General features: G+C 42.0%; 1 protein-coding gene across 2 annotated transcripts in view; it reads right to left on the bottom strand.

Annotated features, from left to right (window-relative positions):
- The window catches only part of EIF4G3 (eukaryotic translation initiation factor 4 gamma, 3), a 374612-nt gene that overhangs the window by 278964 nt on the left and 89403 nt on the right, over nt 1–6245 (bottom strand). The window lies entirely within an intron of this gene.

The following is a 6245-nucleotide window of genomic DNA, read 5'->3' as shown; positions in this document are numbered from 1 at the left end:
ACAGAGCAAGACTCCGTCGCAAAAAAAAAAAAAATACAAAAATCTGTCAGGTGTGGTGGCACATGCCTGCAGTACCAGCTACTCAGGATGATGAGGCAGGAGAATCACTTGAACCCCGGAGACAGAGGTTTCAGTGAACCAAGAATGCATCACTGCACTCTAGCCTGGGTGACAGAGCAAGGTTCCACCTCAAAACAAACAAAAAACAACAAAAAAGGGGAAACCAGCAGGATGAAGCAGCTCACACCATAATCCTAGCACTTGAGTGGCTGAGGCGAGAGGATCAATTGAAGCCAGGAGTTTGAGACCAGCCTGGGCAACACAGCAAGGCTCTGCCTCTGTTAAAAAGTATAAAACATTAGCTGGGTACAATCCTAGTTACTCAGCTATTTAGGAAGCTGAGATAGGAGGTTCATTTGAACTCAGGAGTTCAAGGCTTCGATGAGCTGTAATTATGCCAGTACACTCTGACCTGGGCGACAGAGTAAGACTCTGTCAAATAAATAAATAAATAAAAAGTAGAGACTATCATACTTTAAGGTAACTTTTAGCTGCCTAAAATCCTTTCTTCCAGAACAGGCATAAAATATAATATATACACAAACACTTTTTTTTTCTTTTTTTGCAGATGATGGTTTCATTCTGTCTCCCAGGCTGGTCTCAAGTTCCTGGTCTCAAGTTCCCGGGCTCGAGCAGTCCTCCCACCCTGGCATGCCAAAGTGCTAGGATTACAGGTGTCAGCCACCACACCCAGCCACACACACACTTTTTTTTTTTTTTCTAATAGAGACAGGGTTTCACCATGTTGCCCAGACTGGTCTCAAACTCCTGAGTTCAAGTGATCCACCCACCTCAGCCTCTCAAAGTGCTGGGATTACAGGTGTGAGCCACCATGCCTGGTCTTGATTTTTTAAAACTGATCAAAGGACTACAAATATGATAATAGTTTTAAATAGTAAAAATCAAATTAGATCAAACTCAAAAAATACATTCAAAAGCTTAGATTCAAATATTTCATGTAAACTGCATGACAGGGAGTGTGCTATTGCTCACAGGATTTTGATAATCTATTCTCCAAAGTAATAAATGTACAGAATTATATGTCCTCATTTATGAGGTTTTATAACTCAGGTTTTTTCAACAAAATACTTGTTCCTCATTCAGTATTCATCTCCACAAACAGGACTACTGAGTTGTCCAAACCAAGATCTATGGCACTACCTTTACTCTTTTCTCTCACATCCCACATCCAAGACATCAACATATTCTACTGACTTTACTTCTCCTTACTCCCACTTCAATCACCACATGTCCACATCACACAGTCTATTCTCCACACAGCAGCCACACTGACCTTTTAAAAGTAAACTCACATCTACTGCTCTGAATCCTCCACTGCCTTTCTAGTATATCTAGATTAAAATCCAAAATCTTTACTATGGTCTGTAATGTCCATGTATTAGTCCATTCTCACACTGCTACAGAGAACTACCTGAGACTGTGTAATTTTATTTAAAAAAAAAAAGAAAAAGAAAAAGAAAAAAAGAGGTTTAACTGACTCACAGTTCCACATGGCTGGGGAGTCCCCAAGAAACTTACAATAATAGTGGAAAACGAAGAGGAAGCAAGGCATGTCTTACATGGTGGCAGGAGAGAGAGAGAAAGCAAGGGGGGAAGCGCCACACCTTTAAACCATCAGATCTCAGGAGAACTCATTCACTATCACAAGAACAGCACGGGGAAAATCCGCCCCCATGATCCAATCACCTCCCACCAGGTCCCTCCCCTGACATGTTGGGGATTACAATTCCACATGAGATTTGAGTAAGCACGCAGAGCCAAACCAAACCAGTCCACATAATCTGATGTCCCAAATCCAACCTCTCTCCATTCCAGCCACACTGGCTTTCTTCCATTTCTAAGACTACATTGAGCTCACTACTATCTCTGGGCTTCTGCACTGCTGTTCCTTCTACCACAAACGCTTTTTTTACCTAGAAATCTTCACTTTCAGCTTAACTGCCACCTTTTCAGAGAGACTTTGCCTGAGATAATTAGTTAAGGTAGAATGACCAGTCATTCTCTACCCCTTTATCCTGCTTTATTCTCATCAAGCTACTTATTACAACCCAATAGGAAACTGTATATATATTTGTTTGCTGTCTTCTTATCCCATAAAGATGTAATATCTATGAGGGCTGAGGGTCTCTGTTGCTCCATTACCATATCCTGAACACCTAGACCACTGCATGACACACAGTAAAAGCTTAAGCTTAAGTATTCAATGCTGAGTGATTAAATTCTATAATAAACAATATATAACCACTTATTATTTAAGAACTGTTATCTAAGGAATGGCATACGAAAAGCTGATATAAGATAAAGTGACAAGATAAAGCATAGGGCCTACAAAACAGACAAGAAAGACAAACTAAACTACACCTCAAAAATGGTTATAGTATTTGTCTCTATAAATCACTCAGGATTACTGTAAGTTTTTTCTTTCACTTATCTTAGTTCAAAAATAATATTTAAACGGTGAAAGTACACTTAGGTAATTAGAAAACATTGTATTTTAAGAGGGATTCTGACAATGATGCTGTTCTTTTGCATAGTACTTTTTTAAAAACTCATAAAAAACTAAGACCTAGAGGAAGGTTGTGCCAGAAAAAAATATTTTAAGTTTTCTTTTTTTTCTTAAGACACAGGGTCTTGCTCTACTGCCCAGGCTGGAACGCAGAGGCACAATCAGATATCGCACTGCAGCTTCGACCTCCTGGGCTCAAATGATTCTCCTGCCTCAGTCTCCCAACCACCTAAAATTACAGGCTCGCACGACCATGCCTGGCTAGTTTTTTTTATTTTTTGTTGAGATGGGGTCTCATTATGTTGCACAGGCTGGTATCAAACTACTGGGTTCAAGCAATCCTCCGGCCCTGGCCTCCCCTACTGCTGGGATTACAGGTAGGAGACAGCACAATCAGCCAATGGTTATTTTTCTTTTCTTTTCTTTTGAGACACAGTCTCGCTCTGGCGCCAGGCTGGAGTGCAGTGGCACGATCTCAGCTCACTGCAACCTCTGCCTCCCGGATTTAAGCTATTCTCCTGCCTCAGTCTCCCGAGTAGCTGGGACTACAGGTTCACACCACCACACCCGGCTAATTTTTGTATTAATAGTAGAGACGGGGTTTCATTATGTTGGCCAGAATGGTCTCAATCTCCTGACCTTGTGATCCACTCGCCTTGGCCTCCCAAAGCGCCAGGATTACAGGAGTAAGCCACCGCCTTGGGACCAAAGGTTATTTTTCAATGTGTTATTTAAAATGTTATTTTTCAATGAATTGAAGATTCCTAACGATTAGGGTGACCAGATAATTTATAATAAAAACTGGGTCAATTCTAAGAGTGAATGGGGCTGCAGAAATAATTAATTGATCTACAATAGGTGTTACTGAGCCTTGTTTCAGACAAACCAAGAAAAACTATCATCCTATCCATTACCTGCATGATACTCTTTTTTTTTTTTTTTTGAGGGTCTCACTCTGTCACCCAGGCTGGAGCGTAGAGGTTTGATCAAAGCTCACTGCAGCCTTGAACTCCTGGCCTCAAGTGATCCCCTTGCCTCAGCCTCTAAAGTACCTAGGACTACAGGTACATGCCACCATGCTTAGTTAATTTGCAAATATACAAAGATCAGCTTAAACCCCCGCCCCCCAACCAACCTACATACTCTTTATTTCACTTCATATTATGTCACAGTGAACTGACTACTGGCCATTCCGTTAACCACGCCTCTGAATCTTCACTTCCTAGAAGGCTTTGCTTTCCCTTCTCTACCTACAGAAGTCTCGCATCTTCTGCTTTAAGTGTCACTTTCTAAATGCAGTCACCTCTTCCTTTCGCATGCAATTAACATGTTCCTGTCACTAATCAAAGGTTCTTAATCTGGAGCTTAGAAATGGCCTGATGAGGTAGAGTGCAGTATCTCACACCTGTAATCCCAGAACACTGGGAGGCCGAGGTGGGTGGATCACTTGAGGTCAGGAGTTTGAGACCAGCCTGGCCAATATGGTGAAACCTCATCTTTATTAAAAACACAAAAATTAGCCAAGTGCGGTGATGCGCACCTGCAATCCCAGCTACTAAGAAGGCTGAGGCAGGAGAATCACTTGAACCAGGAGGCGGAGGTTGTAGTGAGCCGAGATCGAGCCACTGCACTTCAGCCTGGGCAACAGAGTGAGATTCCATCTCAAAAAAAAGAAATGGCCTGATGGACACCTGGGAAATTCTGAAATTATATGTAAACACTGAATATATGTTCCTCTTGAAAGACAGAACATTAAAACTATTTTCAGATTCTAAAAGTGATTCATAACCCAAAACAATATGAATCACTTCTCTATCATATCACTTTATATTAGAATTATTTATTTTCTTATCACCCTCAGTAGACTGTGAGTCCTTTTAAGGCATTCTATCTAATGGTATGTTGAGTCGAAATATTTAAAAGATAGGTTTCACTCCCTAATTCCCCTAAATTATCTTAGGCTCGCTGTAAAACACCTAAAACTTACTTCTAATATTGTTACCTTCATCCTTTAACTTTTAAATTTTCTTTCATATGGCTAGGCATGGTGGCTCACGCCTGTAATCCCAGCACTTTGGGAGGCCAAGGTGGATGGATCACTTGAGCCCAGGAACCTGAAACCAGCCTGCTCAACCAAGTAAGAATCCTCAAAATAATTACTTTTCCTTAATTTATGAACTTGAATCATCTAATATAAAAAATTAAATGGGCTGGGCATAATGGCTCATGTCTACAATCCCAGCACTTTGGGAGATGGAGGCACGCGGACTGCTTGAGTTTGGGAGTCTGACCAGCCTGAGCAACATCGTTAAGACCCTGCCTGTGCCAAAAAATAATTTTTTTTTTTTTGAGATGGAGTCTCGCTCTGTTGCCCAGGCTGGAGTGCAGTGGTGCAACCTTGGCTCACTGCAAGCTCCGCCTGCTGGGTTCACGTCATTCTCCTGCCTCAGCCTCCCAAGTAGCTGGGACTACAGGCACTCGCCACCACGCCCAGCTAATTTTTTGTATTTTTAGTAGAGACAGGGTTTCACTGTGTTAGCCAGGATGGTCTCAATCTCCTGACCTCGTGATCCACCCACCTTGGCCTCCCAAAGTGCTGGGATTACAGGCGTGAGCCATCTTGCCCAGCCAAAAAATTATTTTAATTAGCATGCACAGAGCAATGTGACTGTAGTCCCAATTACTTGGGAGGCTGAGGCAGGAGGATAACTTGAGGCCAGGAGTTCAAGGCTGCAGTAATCCATAATCATGCCACTGCACTCCAGCCCACGTGACAGAGTGAGACCTGATCTCTTAAAAATGAAAAAAAAAATTAAATTTCCTTCTGTTAAAAACGGTGTTCACAGCCGGGCACAGTGGCTCACACCTATAATCCCAGCACTTTGAGGGGCTGAGGCAGTGGATCACTTGAGGTCAGCAGTTCAAGACCAGCCTAACCAACATGGTGAAACTCTGTCTCTACTAAAAGTACAAAATTAGCAAGGCATGGTGGCACATGCCTATAATCCCAGCTACTTCGGAGGCTGAGGCAGAAGAATCGCTTGAACTGGGAAGGCGGAGGTTGCGGTGAGCCGAGATCGCACCATTACATTCCAGCCTGGGCAACAAGAGCAAAACTCCATCTCAAATTTTTAAAAAAAGTGTTCACTCTTCTAAACTTTCAGCATTTTGAAAATATGTAATCAAGGAGAATAAAAAGTAAAATTTTTAAAATGTAAAGTTTAGAAAACATAAAACTGGTGAAATTTTTAAGAAAAAAAATCCAGAAAGAATATAAAACTCAGAGTGCAAAAAGAACACAAAGCTGCCTGTAATCCCAACAAGCTGGGAGGCCAAGGTGGGTGGATCACCTGAGGTCAGGAGTTTGAGACCAGCCTGGCCACCATGGTGAAACCCCACCTATACTAAAAATATAAGAATTAGCCAGGTGTGGTGGCACGCGCCTGTAGTCCCAGTTACTTGGGAAGCTGAGGAGGGAGAATCGCTTGAACCCAGGAGGCGGAGGTTGCAATAAGCCAAGATCATACCACTGCACTCCAGCCTGGGTGACACAGTGAAACTCCATCTCAAAAATGATAATAATAATAATAATAATAAGGCCAGAGGTTAATATTTACAGAAAGGAAAAATAAGACAAGTCTACCTTTTTGTTGTTGTT

The sequence above is a fragment of the Colobus angolensis genome, unplaced genomic scaffold (assembly GCF_000951035.1).
Source record: "Colobus angolensis palliatus isolate OR3802 unplaced genomic scaffold, Cang.pa_1.0 Scaffold130, whole genome shotgun sequence".
Lineage (NCBI taxonomy): Eukaryota > Metazoa > Chordata > Mammalia > Primates > Cercopithecidae > Colobus > Colobus angolensis.
The sequence above is the reverse complement of the archived record's forward strand: the minus strand, read 5'-3'. Positions and strand labels throughout refer to the sequence as shown.